Genomic DNA, 19,983 nt, shown 5'->3' with positions numbered 1-19,983 from the left:
GAATATCCATCCTTTGAGGTTTGTAAGACCTGGCTAGACAAAGTCTTGCCTGGAATAGTATAGATGAAGATGGTCCTGCTTTGAGCAGGGGGTTGGATTAGATGACCTCCTGAGGTCCCTTCCAACCCTCATTTTCTATGATTCTACGTGATTCTATTTGCTAGACAGATGCAGAGCAGGGACAATTAGTTTCATCCAAGAGGGATGGGGTTAGCAGGAAAATGAAAAAGCTGTTTATTATAAAGAGTTTAGGACACATTATATTCTTCCTGCATGTAGGGCAGTTGGATGACTCACAAAATCATAGAGTTATAGAAAATAAGGGGTGGAAGGGACCTCAGGAAGTCATCGAGTCCAAGCCCCTACTCAACGCAAGACCATCCCCCCTCAACTAGATCATCCCAGCCAAGGCTTTGTCAAGCCAGGTCTTAAAAACCTGCAAAGATGGAGATTCCACCACCTCTCTGGGTAGCCTATCCCAGCATTTTACTACCCTCCTAGTGAGAAAGCTTTTCCTAATATCTAACTTAAACTTCCCTTTCTGAAACTTGAGACTATTTCTCCTTGTTCTGTCATCTGCCACCACTGAGAGCAGTGTAGCTCAGGGGTGGGCAAAATATGGCCTCGGTGCTGGATCCAGCCTGCCAAGAGATTTATACTACCTGTGGTGGGTCCCTCAGCCCCACCCAACCCAGATGCAGGGGGCAGTCTGGGCTATGGCACCTGCAGCTGGTCCTGCTGACCCCAGGTACACCGTGGGTCTGGGGTGGCACAATGGCCAGACTCACTTCCCAGCAGCCCCTGCAGTAGCGGCTCCTGCCAGCTGCCACTGTCAGTCTCCACTGCCGCTTTTGGACCTGGGTGCCTGGGCATTCCAGCCTGTTTAACCCGCACCCACTGATCAGAGGCACCAGACAGAGTGGGTGGACAGGGTCTCCACAGAGACCGGCCCAGGACTCATCTAGGCAGGACACGCTTGGCCAGGCAGCTAGGACAGGGCCATGAACAGGCAGGAGGCAGCATCTGGGAGCAGGATGGGTAGGCAGGGCTGGTACCAGGACTGAGATTGCAAGGCAGTGACAGTGTGTGGCTGGGGCCCAGAGCAGAGCCACTATCTGCTGCCTGCATGTCCCTGCAGTGGGTGCCAGTTCGGTGGGGAGGGGTGTGTGGGGAGCAGATTGCAGCCCTGCCTCGGGCCCTAACTTCATGCTGTCATGGCCCCATGATCCTGATCCCAGCTCTGGCCCCACCCAACCATCCTGCTCCCAGATGCCACTCTGTGCCGCCCACAACCCTATCCCATCTGCCTGGCTGAGCATGGGGCAGAGCTACTTAGGGAGTTTTGGTAAGCAGTTGCGGGTAGGGCAGGGGGTACTGACCTGGCCCATGACAGCTCACCAAAACTTCTTATGTGGCCTTCCAGCTGAAATAATTGCCTACCCCAAGGATGGAGGTCTAGCTCCATACTCTCTGGAACCACCCTTCAGGTAGTTGAAGGCTGCTATCAAATTTCCCCTTAGTCTTCTCTTCTCCAGACTAAATAAGCCCAGTTCCCCCAGCCTCTCCTCAGAAGTCACGTGCTCCAGTCCCTGAACCATTTCTGTTGCCCTCTGCTGTACTCTCCCCAATTTGTCTACATGCTTTCTGTGGTGGGGGGCCCAAAACTAGACACAGGACTCCAGATGTAGCCTCACCAGTGCCAAATAAAGGGGAAGATCACCTCCCTCACTCTGCTGGCAACGCTTCCATTAATGCAGCCCAGTATGCCATTAGCCTTCATTGCTATAAGGGCATATTGTTGGCTCATATCCAGCTTATTGTCCACCATAACCCCCAAGTTATTCTCTGCAGAGCTGCTGCTTAAGTAACTGGCCCCCAGCCTGTACTAGTGAATAGGACTGTTCTCTTCTAAATGCAGGACTTTGTACTCATCCTTATTGAACCTCATGATATTTCTTTTGGTCCAGTACTCCAATTTGTCAAGGTCTCTCTGAATCCTAGCCCTACACTCCAACATATCTACAACTCCCTTCAGCTTGGTGTCATGTTCAAACTTGCTGAGTTATGTTATATCTGCCACTCTACCAAAGTCCATCCTTCTGTTCCAAGCACTGGGCATGTTAATAACTGCAGAGACCAGTTTAGCCACTAAGTGGAGTAGCTTCCACAGAGCTTCTCTGAAGTTATTCCATGGCTTGCCAAGGAAGATCATTCCCTCCCCTTTCCCAACCAAAATTTTGTTCTGAAACAATACCTTCAGAAATTATAGCATTGGTGAAAGTCATGGACAGCTTATATTCTACCTTGGTACCACAACCTGTTGGGGATTTTATCTGGTGGCTTTTCCATGGAGTCATGAGCACATGCATGGTTCAGTGGATTCGCTGGATCTCCTGAAATTTTCCCTTTCTGCAGCAAGGAGATAAGGCATTATGCCACTGACCAGACTGTATTAACCTATGTGCTTCTATTTTCCCTCTACTTCCTGCTACTCTTTCTCATGAAATGAGAGCAAACCAACACAGTAGAGTTACAAGGCATTCTAATGCCAGCAAACTAATATATATGCAAGTGCAACCTTTCGACACCTACAAAAATGGATATTTGAAAATTGCAACATCAGATTCAAAACTAAGCTCATGATATATCAAGCAGTCATGATCCCCACCTTACTGTACGGAGCTGAGACATGGACAACAAACAGGAGACACCTCAAGTCATTGGAGAAGTAGCATCAACTCTGCCTGCAGAAGATTTTTTGAATCCAATGGGAAGATAGATTCATCACATTAGTGTCCTCTCCCAAGCAAACACCATGAACTTCGAGGCAATGATCATCTGACATCAACTTTGCTAAGTCAACATCATCATCCAGATATCTGACTCGAGACTCCCAAAGCAAGTTTTATTCTCTCAGCTCAGTCAAGGCATACACTCAAGAGGAAGGCAGAGAAAGCACTTCAAAGCTGTCCTCCAGGCCAACTTGAAAAATGCAATATCAGCTCATGGGAGACTATCACCTAGGAAATGGAGGAGGAGTCTGCTGCAAGGATCTCAGCACTTTGAAACCTCATGGCAACAGCAGGAGATGGATAAGTGGGAGCAGCAGAAACAGCATGTTGTAGACGGAATCAGGAATCCAGAGCCTACATGGAAACATGTGCCCAAGTTGCAATAGAACCTGTCGATCCCTGATTGTCCTTGTCAGTCATCTTCAGGCCCACAGATAAGACAATCATGGAAGACAATCACCCCTGACTGTAAGGGATTGCCAAGGATGGTGACAGGGCTACAGCATATGACATAACATTTTGTAATGCCTCTAGCAATGAGGGTACCATTTTACTAATTCATACTGAATCTGCATTGTTTCATCCATTGCTGGAGGGAGATAAAGCATAAATAATAAGCTCAAGACAAACTATTCAGAGATTCTCCTTAGCAATATGATATTAACTAGAACCAAAAGGGTTCACACTGTGCTATCTATGATAGAAACGGTAAAAGCACCAGTATATGAAGCTATAATGAGAAAAAGGTATGTTTCTCAGCAGAATCAAATTAGCAGCAGAAGATGCAAGGGCAGCAGATTGTCATCAATTTCAGCATCTGGACCATTAGGCTGTTTAGCATGCTCTGAACAAATATTTTGCATCAAAACAAATCTATAGTCAAACAATTTTAACATTGTCTTTTCTTTCTGCTCATGAAACCCCATAAATGCATTTGTTATTTGAAATAATTTCCTAATTTTGTTTCAGCTGAAAAATAATTCATAGTTTGCAGATTGCTCATGAGCAGCTTATTGAAGGCAACTGCACGCAATTTTCACTGTGAGGTTGAGGTGACTAAGTTAGAGAGGGCTGGTTCTGTTCCTTGATTCCATGGGTGCATATTGTAAAACCTTAAGTAAAAGGATAGTCTCTGTTCTGTATTTACACAACCCCTAACACCATGGGGCTCTGGTTTATGACTGGAGTTCCTAGGCCTGACCCCAACACAAACAATAAAGTATTATTAATAAAAAATGGTAATATAATAACGATGAAGGACTTGTATTTACTTATAACAGTAATGATTACTTTTTATAACAAATGCTGAGAACCGAATTGATAATGTTGCTGGCACACAACCAATTGAAAATCCACTGTCAGAGAATATTTGAGCTTAACATTCACTTTTTGCAAATACTAGGCCTACTAAAATCCAAGCACTCACTGGACCCTCAGAAGTGAATGCAAAAAGGGACTGCTTTAAATTCCGGAGAATATAATTAGTTCAGTGCCAGTTGCCAGACACTTCCATTAACGGTGAACTCTCCAAGGTGCTACTCACTGAGGGTGCTACCACTTTATAATCTAATACTATGTAAAGCATACCTTGCACCTTAGGAATTGCACCGTTCCCTGATGCGCTGTGTCAGATGAACTCTCCATGATTGTATTTAAAGATTATAGGCTTTGAAGGCTGTAAGTGCTAAGGGGAGAACATCATGCAGAGTGTGTCTCTTAGCTAGCCATACAAAGGATCTGCTAGAAAGCAAGCCCTATGCCTCGCTTGCCAAGCTGTACAAAACCCTCTGGTTTCAGTTTATGAGAATTTCACTAACCCTATACTGCAGGATTGATTCCATGGTATTTCAGTTCTTTCAGGTAACCTAGGTATAATCAGGTCCATGTAACTCTACAGTTACACGAGTAATCTATGTGAATTTCTGCTTCATTAAGCAGGAACTTCCAGTGCTGCAAACTACACCCCAAGTTGGTAAATTAGCAACATCCTTCAATAAGTTGCCTAACTCAAATGTCATCCCAGTAGCCTGGTGTAGTTTGCTAATGTCAGCCATGGGCTTGCTCTGCTGCTGAGCGTGAAGCACTGTAGAAATCAGAGATGCAGGCATAAAACTGAGAGAATGTCCCTCTGGCCTCATGAGCAGAGAGGATTCCTCTCCCCTTCCTCAGCTAGGAGTGGTTAATGTTTTTCTACTAGCTTTCCAAATAAGTCCTCACATCATACAATTCAATGGTATGTAAAAGGGCAAAGGTTACTCTACTCAACACAACACAGTTTAATTTCTAAAGCACATGTGCCAGGTGTTCCAGCTCCCATACCCTGATAGATATAAGCAGACAAACACCATAACCAAATTCTCTCCTGTGTTAAATCTACATGCTAAAGGTAATATTCTCATGCTTTCAACCTGCAGCTTTCCTTTCAGTCCCCTTGAAAGTGACAAAGGGGATATGTCAGGGAAGGGAAGAGGGCTCATGGTCTTGGCATTGTTCAGGTAGAAGACATGAAAGCATCCAGTCTGAGAAATAAGGCAAGAGCTGTTGTAATGGTCTGTATCCACACTGACACGACAGTCAGTGGTATGTATCACAAAGACTTCTAGGTTCATATCTCATGACTCAGACTGCTCAAACACTCTATAAATTCTTTCTCAAGTGAACATATCTGTCCTTCCTGGGGAAATAGGAGAAAGTGGTCCAGCAGTTTATAAGCTGAAAACCTTGCTGCCCCAGCTTGTATTCCAATAGGTGTCAAGACATGGTCACAAGTCACCATACATTTATACCAATATAAATGGCATTTGCTTATATACTGCTGCAAGTTACACTGGTCTTCAAAGAAGGCGGATAACCAACTCTCCCAATGTAGCTGCTTGTGGTAAGCACTATTGCAGCATTGCCTCAGAAGATAGCAAAGACACCAATAATAGACAGTTTACATTACTGGTGTCTTTGCTATCTTCTGAGGCAATGCTGCAATAGTTGAGCCAGGGATGTAAACAACTAGAATGGTGAACAGTGTACATATGTATCATAGACCAACGTAGCTTATAGTGATGTACCTGACTTTCCAAGTGGTAACTTTAGTGCAAAGTGGAGTGGCTTATACCAGTGCAGAGCTTGAGTCCACTCCATATTTACAATAGTATAAAAGCACATCACTCCAGTAAAATTGTGTCCTGTATTGGTTCCATTAATGCAACTCATTTTGATATGTTCAAAGGAAAGGAGGATACAAATATCCATAGGGAAGCTCATGGGCATGTGGGCTGGGCTAAGCAAATGGCATAACATGGAAAGGTCCTTGAGATGCACTTGTGTTCAGGCAAGTAGTCATCCATTTCATTGAATAGCAGCTCCTTCTGGTGACCATTCTGTTGAAGTTGCAAAAAAAAAAAAATGCTCACAGAATCACACTATTGTTAACTTTGTATGTGCTACTTTCCTTAAAGGCCAACATCTCAGAGTTATGTAAGAATCTCAGTTTACATTTAAAAGATTCTTGCCCCTGTGATTGTCGAGAAAAGCTTGAAAACATGACCCAAAACACCACAGAACAAACAAGGTTTAAAAATTATGAGATAAAACTTTTTTTTTTAAATTATGCAGGATGAAGGGGGCTGGTTCTTGATTTTTGAATGATGGGGTTTGCAACCCTGAAATCAAACCTTTGGCATTTAATAATCCACCCATTTTCTTCAGATCCCTTCATCCCATTAACATAAATCTTCCCATTTAGCCACGTTCCATGCTGCAATTTATTGGGGAAAAGCCAACCCTATGGGAATCAGGCATTACTTCAAGTGATTCAAATCATAACTGCAGTGGCTGTAAGGACAAGGGAAATCATTCATGCAGAAACACAGGAATTACCAGACTGGATCAGACTAATGGTCTCCAGCAACCAGTACCTGCTGATTTAGTGTAAGTTGTAAGGAGTCCTGCAGGAGGAGTTATGATCCGTCTTGCTCCGGGAAAGCTTCAAGTTGGCTTATGACCTAAAGCATGAAGTTAACATGCCTTTTCATATATTACCTTGCTCCTTACCATGATACTCCAAAAGCAGCTACACTTAGACTCTCTATACAGGTAAATCATAAAAACATGTGCTCTGTATCCAGATTAGGCAGTGGTGCTCTATTAGGCAGTGTGCTTGGTGCTCTAGTAGCTTTAAAGAAAAAAATTCTATTCAGCATTAGAAACTCAGTCCTGTCTTGGAAGGGGAAAAAAATACTAACCCAAAATTGTTCCTAGCCATATGAGTATATAGGCAGAAGGCAGGGAAGGGAGGCATCTTAGAGACTAACTGGTTCAGAGAGGCATTCATATGAGACTACAATGTAAGTTATAATATGCTTTGTCACATTCAACTCCTCTGTGGGCATGAGATGTTTACTGATGTTGACTAGTTAGCTCTGCAGTAAAAAGTCACCATCTCCTTCTACATAGGGGGTGTTATTAGGCCGAAGTAAACTAATTAGCTCCACTGTAAGGTAGCAATGCCAGTACATAAGTACTATCCTATGGCAGAGTTATTTACTCTGCGGCAGCTCACATGTAGATGCTGACCCAAATGGCTGGGGCATAAGAGTGCTTCAGTGCAGGGGGCTGCCTGCTGGCTAGCCCCATACTGAAGCACCCTTATGCCCCAGCCAGCTACTCTGCTGCATGTTGAGCCAGGTTGGAGCAGCCCCAGGCTCCCCCAGAGACAGCTGCTAGCCAGGGCTGCTCTGACCAGGCTCAACATGCTGCAGTCCCAGGTGCACATGGAAATGCTGTGCCGGGAGCAATAAACTCCAGTGCAAACTGCTGGAGTTTATTCAGTCTCATTAATTTCATGTGTAGATGGGCCGTGTGTGAGCTTTCTTGAACAGTGTTGAGAGATAACACTTATGCTGTGAGGTTCTACCAAGAGAAAGACAAGCTGTTATTTTTGATTAACTCCTAACTTCAAGGCCAACTTTATGATAAACCAAGGAGCAGTCACAGTCTCTGCTGGCATGCTACATTCAGAAATATTTCCTCTAGTCTCCAAGACAGACCAATTAAAGTACATAGCTTGTATACCTGATTGTGTTTCCTGTTTCTGCTTGTACATCACAGGCTACTAAATTTGCAAAAATGTTTGCCTAAATTATATATGCAAACATGCAGTTGGGCACATAAAATTAGTGATTCCACATGCCATTGCAATCTGTGTCCCATCTAAGTTTGGAAAACTCATTGGTGTGCTGTTCTGCATAAAACTTAAGTGCATCATTTGCTATTACTTGCTCTTAGTCTTTTTTTTCCCTCCCTAACCATTGCCACAAAACTGTATTCTCTGTTCATTTCATCTTGAGGGGCGTGAATGAGATTCTAAGCGAATTCATCTGATTACTGCAGGAACCAAAACAAAACCCCAGATTTAATTAATTACCTTGGTCATAGGCTTCACAGCAAGACAACAGAACTAAATGGGGATACCTATGATAACTAATGTCCCTTTTATATTGCAGCAAATGGTTTTTTGAGCCCTATATAACATAAAGATAAAGGTAAATCAAGGTAGGCTATCCATAAAGCTTCTTTTCTACATGTTGAAAGTTATAAAACCTGAGCTTGATTCATTGCAGATCAGATAAATCCCAAGTAGAGAGCACTAGATAGCTGAAATGTTGACTGCTTGACATTTTTTGATCTATCACTATTGCACATATTAGATAACACTGGGTAAGTAATCATATGACAGTGCACTAATACTTCACTTAAAATAACTGCACTTTAAAATTCAAATCAAAACTACATGAGCACACTCATTTGAAGATCTGAAAGATGTCCATAATGAACAACAAGGAAACTTGAGGTGGATGTATACAGGAGACATAAGGACAAGGAGTCTTCCAATAGCTGAGTGTTCCTTACTCATGTCTGTGAAACACTGATGAAGATGGGAAAAGAGCCAAGAATTTTTTGTGGCAGTTCAAGAAAGCAACAGGAAAAAGAAGTTAATAAGGTAATAGTCAACATGTACAACTGTGAACCAGCTAGCAATCCCATCCAATTACAGCAAAGGTGTACAACAAATCACAACACAGCAGCACTTGGGTTAGAGTCCCTCCTCCCATTTCAGCCCTTTGAACCACTCAGAAGACAAAATGACAGAATCCAGCCCCAGATGCTAAGAATTCACCCACTGCAGAATTGCTCCTGGGCATTGAAAAGTGACAGAGCCAGCTCTGATGCCAGCTGCCTCCCAAAGCCTCACATAGAGATCAGGAAGGTATATTTACAGAGGTTGCAGGAAATGGTGTTATTTCAATTGCTGTATCGTTTCACAGGGATAGTAGCCAACTGAAATAAATTAGAGCAGCTAAGGGGATTGCTGTAATTTATGCCAATTGGCCAGGGATAATCCGAGTGCCCTATTAAAACTGAATTGAGGAGATAAACCACCACTACAGCACTGTGCAGATATCAGAAGAGCGAACTCAGGCCTATATTTTTCTTTAAAGCAGATGTTCTAAAGTTCTCATCAGTGGCCGCTAGTCATCTAAAGCCTCCTTGCTTCCACTTGCTAAACTATATTAGAAAGTTTAAGTGCAACAAATACTTGCCTAATATTCCTATTTCTCGTTATCAATGGACATATTTCTTGACCACTACTGGCTTGTTGCCTTCTTCTAAGCACTGACTGTCCATTGCTAGACAATTTGTTTCTCCTCACCTTCTTCTGCCTCAATTTCACCTCTGTTAAAAAAAAAGGAATAGTTACACTTCTCAAACACTCAAGGATACAGTGAGGATTAAATGAACAAATTCTCAGGAAGCATGTTACAGCATTGCTTTCGCCGAAATGGCTGCCTTGGGTCTTGGTCATTTGGTTGGTGTAGTTTTGTATCCAGGCTCTGAAACCATGAGGAAAAAGTCTCTGATAGCTTGTGCTAGCCCTCTCACTGCTTCCTGCATACATCCTGCTCACCTTGGCTAACGAACCCTGTGCCTTTGCGCTTAGCTAAGCCATCCCTCCTACTGGCTTTCTATGGCACACATCACTGTGATAGCTCAATCCCTATTCTATATCCTCTCTCGTTTTCAAGTATGTCAGTACCTTGTATAAGAAGAATTACAGGTTTGTGCCCACTTCACCAAATTATGTAACAGAGCACTGGAATTATCAATTAGTGCTCTGGAATGAAGCCTATTCTAAAGGCTTGATGTGTCTATGTAACTACATGTTAGTCCTATAATACAGACATATGAGTGTAAGTGGAAAAGTATGGACCATAGGGCCTTGTTACACAGTAATTTTGGGAAGCTTCTGGTGCTCTTAACACCTGGACTGTCCACACATTAACACCTGAAACTAATTTTAAGCATTCGCTATGCAGGTGAAAGCAACAGCACTCCAGGCCAGGATTACCTCTGATCTGTACTACCCAGTTCCTGATAAACTAAGGTGTAGCCACTCTAGAGTACACCTTAGTGCAAACACTCCTCCTGCTCCTCCTTCTCCTGGCCTGGTTTGGGCCCACTGCCTCCCCAGCACCCCAGATCCATGCTCACTGACCACTCGGCCTCCTGCTTACTTGTGGCTGCCCATCCCAGGGGAGCAGGAAGGTAGGGTTAACCTGCCTGCCCCGCCACCGCCACTACCACTGCTGCTGCTGTCTGGGCCAGGCTTAGTCCAAAGAAGAGTAGCATCATGTGGTAGACAAGTTAACCCTTCCCTGCCCACTCCCCTAAGATACACAGCACAAACAGCCACAAGTAAGTGGGCAGGGGTGGGGGAAACCCCAGAATGGGGGGGGTGGGGATTCTTACTTCTCAGTCCTCAAGGCCCCTGCTGGCCTGGATGTCTGACTGCTCCAAACTCAAGCTAGCCCTAACTCTGATCAACACTGGTGCAGCTCACAGTGTAACAACGCTCTAACATCAGTTTACTAGGCCTTGGACATTGAGTTCAGCCCTGGCATAAGCCAATGATCATTGCCTACTTATTTCATGGGGCCATTGCTCCTACCTATTTCATACCATTCCCTCCTACACCGAGCAGTGTTCCTCCTAATTTTCAGTACCTTAGTTTGCAACCTTATTAACTCCTCATTTCTGCAAAGGGTTGATGCTGTCAGCTATTCCATTGATATTACTATGCCTAATGCATGCCTAATGCATACAGAAGCCATTGGCAGTATTCTGGCACTGTAAATGAACCTTAAAGCAGGCATAAATAATATCTTAACATTTAACATTAGTGTTCTTTTATGCGGGCAGCAAGGTGTGAAGTGGCCTTAAGTGTAAAAGAGAAGTAAATCTACAGCGTATGAAGCCACAGGTGCAAGGAAGCATTGTAGGTGGCTATTCTTTTTTTCCTGGAAAACCCCAGGTGTTTTTGTTCTGTTTTTAACAAAGCATAATGAAAAATGCTCCTTGCTACCCCCGATCTCATTCTCAGAAGCTACTAAGCCATTTTTGCTGAAACTTGGCAAAAAATTCAGCCTGAAGCAAAGAGCAAGAAGAGAAAATATGAGCCCAAATGCAAAGATTGCTACTGAACATAAGTGGTTATAACAGAAAGACTTAGGCAACCACAGGTAGAGACATTATTATTATTAAATAATGATATCAAGTTATTGCAGTGTCTAATGTGCCCTTCTCCACAAATAGACTGAATCCAGAAAGTTTTCCTCACAAGGTATGTTCTTTGATCTGATTTTCCTGCTTTTGAATTTGTGTTGGCTTGCATCCATTGCATACTTCACTGGACTGGCACCTGCATAAAAATCCATGCAACACAGTAAGAAATCAAGCTCTTGATGAGAACACCGGGGGTGGAGACCTTGTGGGATCTACTTGTTTAAATGTGTGCAAAGAAAAGCCTTTGACATTTATGACTCCTGCTGTTATTTTTACTTCCTCAGAGTCCAGTTCACCATTGGGCAAACAGCACACATGTTTCACATGATTGACCAAACTGGAGTACTAGAACACAATTGACAGCCATACCAGGAACAAGTGTGTCTCTTTGTTACAGAAGACGAAGCCAGTCACTGCACCACGTGCTTCAACAAGACACCGAAGCAGAACCAGCACTAGTGAAAACATAAGTTCGTCTTATCTTTGTCAGTTTGAAACATCTAAATTGCATGACTATGGAAATGAAGCTGGCAGTTCTAGAAGACTGAAAACTTCCAGGAAAATGCAATTGCTTGTATTTTTAAAATGCTCTCAGTGAGACAACAGATGCTAAAATTATGGAGAAACATGAATATTCTTTACACACAGATTCACATTTGCATACTGTCAATTGAACATTAAAATGTTAAGCTAATTACCCCCCCACAAAAAAACAGCTCTCACTGTTTGCTTATGAGACATATATTGATCTCGCTAGAATGTACAACAATATTTACTAATTACAAAATCTTATTCAAGGGTTTTCTATTGTTTAGATTTCTAAAGAATTCCAATGGAAACAAAAGATTTCAGCTGGGGGTTTCATTCCTGGAATATTTATTAGGTTCCAGTGTGTAAGACTAGATAAGTGTGAGGGGCTTCACTTAGTGATGACCATGTCTAGGTGGGAGATTTTTCTCACAATATTTGCCCCCAACTTAATTGGGGTGTGTTGGGAGAGATGGTGAATCATAAACTCAGTTTGATTTTTTTGTTTTTGTTTTTACTTTTATCTCCTCCAATTTTGAAACCCCAAATTGCAAAGTATTATAGTTTGCAAAAAGTCAATCAGCTTTCAACCAAATAAAGTTCTTTTCATGTCACCCCACCAGAGATTCACAATCAGACCACATTCCTGATACAAGTACAGCATTTGCTTACATGAGAAAGTAACAGTAGAAAATTAATCTACTTTAAGCATCAATGTAACTAACAGTCTAACTATGGAAGGCAGTGGTAGCAGCAGGGCTAGTCTGTGTCAGGCAGTGGCTACTCTTTTCACACTCCCTGTAAATGGATACCCAGGGCTGATGCCCCAGTCACCCACTCCTTGTTAAGCTACTGACTTCAATTTTTTATTATTTAAACTACTCTATTACTGCAATTGTCCTTAAGGCCCCACTATGCTAAGCACTACACAAACTTCAGAAGAGACTGTCATTGCCCCCAAATAATTGATGTTGTAAATAAAGAGGATGTACAAAGGAAACAGAAGCACATGGAGGTGAGGTATTTTGACCAAGGTAACAGAGTTGTTATGCATCAGGGCATGGGTGGTCTGACCTTATGTTTGGACATCCAGATACAGCAGATACAGTCCAGATCTGACCCTAAGGAGCTGGGGGTCTGGAGAAGTCTAGCATCAAACTTAGATTTGGAAGCTGTAGCCAGAGTCAGGACAGACCAGCGCCAAAAGCCAAAGCCAGAGATAAGGTAAGCCAAGGGTTATCTAGGGTCAGAAGCCAAAAACCAGAGCTGAAGGTCAAGTCAGAGTCAAAAGTAGAGAACCAGAATCAGGGAAGGCCACAGGTCCTACCAGGACTGGAAGCCAGTCAGATCCAGAAGTCAAACCAGAAAATCAGCAAGGAAACATTGAGAAGGTCAAGATCAAGAGCAAGAAATTTCACTTTTGCCCAGACGAGGAAACTGTTGACTGGGCCTGGCTTTTAAGCGGTGGAGTGGGTGGACCTGTTTGCCTGTGCCTTCAGGGGACTGGATGCTAGGGCTGCATGAAGCTTTGGTCCCTGATTCGATTCAGCAGAAATTTGGCCCAATTCGGTGGCTCCAAATCCAGATCAAATCAGGAGACCCTTTAATCTCTCTGAATCAAATCGGAACCCTCCAAATCAATCCGGAGAGATTCGGAAAGATTCGGTGACTCGGACATAGACACAGCTTTAAATGTTTTTTCTACATATGACAAGGTAGCAGGCAGCTCGTCAACACTGCAATGGTGGGGAGGATGGTGTCCCACAGAAGTGCGGGGGGCTCCCCAGTGCACTAAGCAGCAGACCTGGAAGTGGACCAGAAGCACTTCCTGTCCACTTCCAGGTCTGCCAGGGAGTGCGCGGGAGGGCCCCCCCAGATCTCCGCAGCTCAGCGACGGTTGCCTCCTGGGTCTAGGGGGGCACCCGGGCCAAAGTACTTCTGGTCCACTTCTGGGTCCTCCTCAGAGCATACACCCCCCCCCCGCCCTGCACTCCTGTGGGACGCTCCATTGGCCCCAGCACTGCAGCATTCATGAGCTGCTCCTGCTACCTCAAGGTATGTAGAAAAACATTTAAAGCTGTGTCTATGGACAAATCGCTGATTCTCCAAATCAGCATCAAATCTTCAGATTTGGATTCAGCCAAATTGAATCAGGGACAGTGATCCAAATCAACAAATTGAATAAGTGTCCCCAATTCGGGCCAAATCCAAATTGAATACAGCCTGTTTCGCACACCCTACTGGCCACCATGACCACCTCACTCAGCCCAGCTGGGACCAGGGTGCTGCTCTGGGCTTGCTGCACATGGCACTTGTTCAGGGGGGTAACTTGCCCTGAGCTCTTCATTGGGACCAGCCAGTTCCAGGGTTCTGGCCTGAGCTCATTACAAAAGTCAGTCAGTTGCAGAGGCTGGAACAGGACACAGATTTCCTGTCTCCCCATCCTGTGCTTAGCCCTCTAAGGGTACCCTACATAGTAGTGGCAGAGTGCTCAGTCACTCCCCTGAGGGAATAAGCCATGCCCACCCACTGCTGCTGCATGGGCCTCAGTCCCTGAAACCAGGAGGCATAGAGGCTCTTGCAGGGTCCCCCACACTATGCCGAACACCTGCAATTCAAGTGTGCCCAAGAGCAGTGGCTTGGAGTGCCTCCACAGTGTCCTCACTGATATGCCTAGGGTAGGTAGTAGGCAGGGTTTATTCCCTCCGTAGCATGATTAAGCTCTTTGCTCTCACCAAGTACACATGCCTGGGCTGCCTCAGCTCTTTTTTATTGGATTGAGGAAGAAGAACTTAGCACCATGTGACTAGCTGGTTTTCCTTGCATCACAATTGAATCAGGTCAAATCCATCCTGTGCTGACAATAAATTTGTTACCTCTCAATTGCAGGATGGTGAGAGAGCGTTATCTGGTCTTGGCATAATACATGCTCCTGTCAACACTTGTCAAAAGTCTCAGCAAAGAGGTTAAAAACTGATGGTTGTTATCTCCTGACCTTCTCAGGTAGAAGAAATACCCCCTCCCCTTTCAAATTCATGTTTGGTCCTAGTGCAAGCTGTGAAAGCTTAATTCTCTTCTCATGCATTTGATTAATCCAGTTTTCGCCAACCATTTTCAATGGAATATATAATTATCTATTCCAAATTATATATATGGGTCAGAACTAGTGATATATGAAATGCTTCCCAGCTCACTCACCAACACATAAAATAATAAGCCAATGCCAAAAAAGAAGTCTATATACAATGTTATACTACTGAAAAAACAATAAGCATGCCCTGCATAAATTCTTCTTAACTTCTTTGTCACGCAAACTGGGGAACACCATATACTGGTTGGTCTAAATTGCCCATCACATTAAATTCAGGTATTCTTGTTAATGCATATGCATTCTGTGTATTAAAATATGACTCACTAATTGCTAAAATCCTTGACACAAGAATGAGGCAGTTATTCCTTCATACGTATTCTGTGAAAGACAGCTGTAACACTATAGGTACTGACATTTGCGCCGTTTTTTAATTTGATTGGCCGAACATTCCAATTTTCTTTCACCTCTGTGAAACAACAGCAACAACCAGGCAATCCAAACAGTAAATACTTAAATGATTAAAGTAGAACAGACTATTTTCTTTTATAGACTCTACTAAGCATTGACATTCCCAATGTCCTGTTTTTATAGCCAAGAGTGTAACAAGAAAAGAAAGTGACACAAACATGGAATCTATCGTCCTGATCTTGATTGGCAATGAGTTTGAGGAAGGACAGCACCTAAAATGGATCTATGATGAGACCATAAAACTAATTTCTTCTGTGATATAATCCTGACTCTAAGCTACATGAGAAATGCTAATGTATTAAGCTATGTCTCTAATGTCACTATTCTAATTTAATACATTACTGAAGAGATAAATCTCTGAATACATCCTGCATAAATAGCATGTATTGTTATGATTTTGTTAATAAGCCATGGAAAATTAACATAGGCATTGCTAGCAGCTTTGAATCACAATATGAATGCAATTTATTGTTTTGTGAAATGTAATGCTACACACATATACAGACAAGTTATGATATTGCACTGATTTTCCCAGACAGCCTTGAGACAGTTGACAAACTGGAAATTTAATGTGCTGTCTGATCTGATGCTTTCTCAATACACCCTTTCAATATGAAGTACAATCAGCTCTAAAAACTGATCAGCATTGAAAAGTATAAGCCAAAGATCCACAGAGAAGGTAAGAATTTGCCTTTAAGAAAGAAACAGAAATGATCCAATCTGATACAAGGCAAATTCAAAGGAAGGAAGGTGGAAGTATTTGGTCACACATTCTGTCACTTCTCACTACCAGTTCCTGCAGATAGTGGCCTAGAGGGAGGATAGCTAGAAAATGTAGGATAGATCAGCTTTCTGTTCAGTTTAGGTACTACCACAATTCCCATCACTATAGTACCTGAACACCTCACAATCTTTAATGCAATATATGTATCCTTGCAACACCTTTGTGTGGCAGGGAAGCGCTACTAATATTGCTTTCCAAATAGGGAACTGAGGTACATGAGGCTAGGTGACTTGCCCAAGGTCAAGCAAGCATGTTGTGGCACAGAAAAGAGTTCAGCTCTGGTCTCTCAAGCTCTAGTCTAAGCTAATACTTTACCCTGCAAGACCTTCCTTCTCCTGTCATTCCTACAGAAGAAGGTCCACTGGAGAAGAAAGAGGGATGTCGGCTACTACTATAGGTGTTCCAAGATCAACAGGATTTGTCTATAATCTTGGCTAAGTACAGAGTGTCCAAAAGCCTGAGGCTGAATTGATTCAATCTTTGCAAGTTAGTTTAAGCGGTGTAGATTGAACCAATAAGCAAGTGAACAGACATTCACATTTGATTCTGGAAATGCAGTCACATACCTGCAGCGGCCCAGGCCAGAAGCCAAGGGTGCTAGAGCATGCCTCTCTACGTGGGAGCACGCAGCTTAGGCCAAGGCTAGTCCCCCCATCCTGCAAGGGGGGCTTTGTGGGGGAGGTGCAAAGTATCCTGGGATGCTTGGGGACTGCGAGTTAACTTGAGTCTGGAGGGGATCTAGGACAGAAGTTCAATAAACTGATTTAACCTAAGTCTGTTAAGTCTGATACTACATCCATCCAGGTTTATCTTAAACTGGTTTCAACCATTTTGAAAGTGGTTTATGTGCACTGAACTTCTGTTGTGTTACAGATTTGAACCAGTTTCTGATGCCTTATACCAGTTTATGTGAAATTTCTACCCCTAGCCCTCAGGATTAGGCCCGGTCAGAAATCTTCCAGTGAAACAAAGTATAGTAAAAAAGAAAAATGCCAGTTCAATGAACTCCAAATGTTTCATTAGAAATATCCAAGTTAGAGAAAAATTTAGTCAGATCTGAGGCAGGATTCAGGAAACCACCTGAGTTTCTAGAGGGTCTATCTGAAAACTGAAGACTCCACATCCTGCCTGCTGCTCTCCCTCCAGCAGAGATGTGCCTAAGAGGTCTTCCTTGGAACTGGTAATACTGGAAACTATAGGGCATCTACCCTGGGACAGATGTACCTGAGAGGTCTACCCTAGGGTTAGGGCCCATTGATGCTGTAATTTTGATGGTCCTGAGGCTGTCTCTTAATGTCTCTTCCCTGGACTGGGGACCCTCAAAGCCCCCTGCAGCTGCTCCATGAAGCTGACAATTTTGTCATTCAAATACCTCTCCCTAACTGTACCACTCTTGCTGTACTTTTAGCAGGAACAAGGGTGTCAACTTCAGAAAGCAGCTGAAGGGGCCTGTGAGCATGTGGCCTGTTGGAAACTGCTAAAAAAAGTGGCTCAATGTGAACCAAATCACATTAACAACAACAAAAAAGAGTACATGTCAAGCACCTGATCTTATCTCTTCCAGCCACTGAAAAGAAAAATCCTGTTCTGCTTCCCCAGAGAGAGTGATTAGGAAGTTTGTGGCATCTCCCATACTCTTTTGCTCCCATTCTTAGGGGGTTTTCTGCAGGAGGGCAATAACATACCAGTCAGCTCCCCTATCACAGTCTCCCATTTGGGAGTGACTGCTAAATTTCCATATATAGCTACTGAAGTTAGAATAACTGTACTACTATATGTGTGCAATTATAATAAATCTACCATAATTAATAATAATCAATTACTATTTTAGCAAAGTTATTAATAGTTGATTATTAAGAACTGGACATTAATCATCAGTAGTCAATGGTTGACTTGTGACGGATTGATTAATTGAATGATGATTAATAATTATTAAAGACAAATGCTGTTTTGTATTGCAGTCACATCCAAGGACCCCAGCAGAACCATGCCTTGTTGCATTCAGTTCTGTACAGATGCATTTAAAGCCAGTTCCTTGCAGATTGCTTCCCACTGAAGTCCATACAAAGGTCCCATTGACTTCAAACCATTTTGGCACAGGCCCCAAAGGGGGACAAGGCACTCTGGGGTTGTAAATGGAGAGGAAAGAAAAAAGGCTCTAGGAGGAAAGAGTCTCCATTAGCTATGTTCAATTTGAATTGCCCTAGGAGAATTCTGATGACACTGGAAGAGGAAGATCACTTAGCAGCAGAGAGGCTTGCCAGCCACTGGCATAAAGGTGATAGTTAATGAGTATAGATATTGTCACTTGCAGAAAGGCAGTCTGCAAGACACCTTCTAACAGGAGGTTGGAGGGAAAAGGTAATGTGAATGATTACTAGCAGACTGAGCAATGTTGCCATTAATTATTACTGAGCAATAAAGCTGGTTGGTGGTCAACATGTTTTGCATATTTTTGATTTCACAATTTTACCTGGCTCTATCATCAGTCTGAAAACCAAAACAAAAAAAAAGCATCATCGACATTTTGGGGGTTTTGGTTAACATTTGTTTTTTTGAACAAAATTCTCCCTTGAAAGCCAACATTTGAAAAATCCCCATGAAAAGTATCATTCCATCCAGAACACTGTTCCCTTGTAAAACCCATGAATTTACCTCTATGCATAGTGGAGTAAAGCCAGATACATCTCTGGGTGCAGCAAACTGCACAGATACTGCCTATTCTTTGTGGAGTAACTGCTTTGAGAAGGCAGTCTTCAGCTTCCCTGTGGTTTCCATGTGGAACCCATAAGCAAGGGTGCCTATGCACACAGTTGTGGCCACCCAAGGGATGCGTTCCCTATTACCCACTTTTGGAGCAGCACAGCCCATTGCAGAACCATTACCACTGGGACCTTGAGTTGTACCTGGACTGCATATTAGGATGACTTCCCAGTTTATGCTTTCACCTAATTAGGACCCACAGTTATTAGGACCCCATCTCATGATGCCCCACAGTTCCCCAGGGCCTGGCACTACCAAGCTTTGCATAAGTGTTTCCTTGAAAATGAAAGTCTTTTTGCTTGCAATCCTTACTCTGTAAATGGATGAAGTTCCATGCAGAACAGAACCAGGGACTTAGCCAATCTAAAATAATTTTCAGACATGAAGCTAGACTGGAGAGGGAAAAGTCCGGCCTACAGGCTCCATTTCCCAGCAGCCCCTGCCTATGTGGCTGGGGCTGGTTTCCAATGGAGACCCCAGCAGCAGCCATGCTGTGATAGTTCAGGGCCAGGGTTTCTGTGGAGACCAGCCCTAGCAGCACTGGCAGGTAGCAGCGGTGCCGAACTTTTCCTAGTGGGGGGGTTGATGGGGGGCTGTGCTGTGGGCAGGAGTAGGGAGGGCTCAGGTGCCATTGCCTGTGTAGGGCAGGAAGCAGCATTGGTGCCACTGGGAGGGGTGGCTACATGGAGCTACAAGGAATTTTGGGGTGGCTATAGCCCCCCCAAACCCTCTCTAGTGCCACCCGTGCTGGCAGGGAGGGCAGCAGGGCACAGAGCTGTCTGGAGTTGGGCTGGGATCTTAAGGTAGTAACAGAGTGGTCCAGAGCCAGGGCACAGCCACAATACGCAGCCTGCATGCTCTGGGCAGGGACATGCAGACAGTGGATCGCAGTTCTGCCCCAGCTCCAAACCATACTGCCATTGCTGCAAGGAGCCAAGGCA

This window comes from Alligator sinensis, unplaced genomic scaffold (assembly GCF_000455745.1).
Source record: "Alligator sinensis unplaced genomic scaffold, ASM45574v1 scaffold320_1, whole genome shotgun sequence".
NCBI lineage: Eukaryota > Metazoa > Chordata > Crocodylia > Alligatoridae > Alligator > Alligator sinensis.
The sequence above is the reverse complement of the archived record's forward strand: the minus strand, read 5'-3'. Positions refer to the sequence as shown.